The sequence below is a fragment of the Otolemur garnettii genome, unplaced genomic scaffold, assembly GCF_000181295.1.
Source record: "Otolemur garnettii isolate 467f Iridium unplaced genomic scaffold, OtoGar3 scaffold00126, whole genome shotgun sequence".
In the NCBI taxonomy this organism is placed as follows: Eukaryota; Metazoa; Chordata; class Mammalia; order Primates; family Galagidae; genus Otolemur; species Otolemur garnettii.
Genome location: NW_003852521.1, coordinates 5,044,926 through 5,046,445, shown reverse-complemented (window position 1 = coordinate 5,046,445; position 1,520 = coordinate 5,044,926). Strand labels below are relative to the sequence as shown.

Below are 1,520 nucleotides of genomic sequence, written 5' to 3'. Positions count from 1 at the left end.
TTGTGGTGGGCGCCTGTAGTCCCAGCTACTTGGGAGGCTGAGGCGAGAGAATCGCCTGGGCCCCGGAGCTGGAGGTTGCTGTGAGCTGTGACGCCACAGTACTCTACTGAGGGCGATAAAGTAAGACTCTTGTCTCTAAAAAAAAAAAAAAAAAAAAAGAAAGAAAATGAAGATAGGGCTACAGGCTAGTGACTAGAAGTATGACAGATGTGACTGATAAAATGCACTTTCTGTATGGTGTGGTCTTGATTAAAATTCTTATTATTATTATTTTGTGAGACAGAATCTTACCTTGTTGCCCTTGGGAGAGTGCTGTGGCATAACTCCCAGCAACCTCAAACTCTTGGGTTGAAGCAATCATCTTGCCTCAGCCTCCTTAATAGCTGGGACTACAGCGTCCACCACAGCACCTGGCTGTTTTTTAGAGACAGGCTCTCCCTCTTGCTCAGGCTGGTCTCGAACTCCTGAGCAGAAGCAATCCACTGGCCTCAGCCTCTCAGAGTGCTAGGATTACAGGTGTGAGCCATCATACTCGGCTTTGGTAAAAATTATTTTATTTATTTATTTTTATTAAATCATTAATGCAGTCTTGGAATACAATGTGCTGGTTTTATATACAATTTGAGATATTGTTCATCAAACTGGTTAACATAGCCTTCATGGCATTTTCTTATTGTTATTGTAAGTAGTTATTGTAAAAATGTGGAATGCTTCACCAATTTGCGTGTCATCCTTGTGCAGGGGCCATGCTAATCTTCTCTGTATTGTTCCAATTTTAGTATATGTGCTGCTGAAGCGAGCACGGTAAAAATTAAAGAGTAAACATGTAGGGCAGTGCCCGTAGCTCAGTGGGCAGGGCGCCAGCCGCATACACCCAGGCTGGAAGGTTCGAATCCAGCCTGGACCAACTAAAACAACAATGACAACTCAGTAACAAGGAAAAAAAAATAGGGCGACACCTGTGACTCAGTAAGTAGGGCACTGGCCCCGTATAACCAAGGATGGCGGGTTCAAACCTGGCCCCCGCCAAACTGCAACAACAACAAAAAAATAGCTGGGCGTTGTGGCAGGAGCCTGTAGTCCCAGCTACTCGAGAGGCTGAGGCAGGAGAATCGCCTAAGCCCAGGAGTTGGAGGTTGCTGTGAGCTGTGACAGCACAGCACTCTACCCAGGAGGACAGCTTGAGACTCTGTCTCAAAAAAAAGGAAAGAGTAAACATGTAAGTGGTAATAGATGATGTGTAAACATAATTAGGAAAAGGAAGAGGCACTTACCTGATCTTATTAAGCTCATGGACTGCTGAAGGTAATTATATTGTATTTTGTCCTTATATGTGTTAGAGAAGGAACCATTAAAATAATGAGGCAGGTGGCTGGGTATGGTGGCTCATGCCCATAATCCTAGCACTTTGGGACACCAAGGCAGGTGGATCGCCTGAGCTCATGCGTTGGAGACCAGCCCCAGAAAGAGTGAGACCCTGTCTCTAAAAATAAAGCTGGGTGTTGTGGAGGGCTCCTGTA

General features: G+C 45.2%; 1 non-coding gene across 1 annotated transcript; it reads right to left on the bottom strand.

Moving 5' to 3' along the window:
- Positions 1-696: 696 nt before the first annotated feature.
- Positions 697-803, bottom strand: LOC111727828. The gene has a single exon (XR_002775284.1). It is a non-coding gene; the product is annotated as a U6 spliceosomal RNA (small nuclear RNA).
- Between the last annotated feature and the right edge of the window lie 717 nt (positions 804-1,520).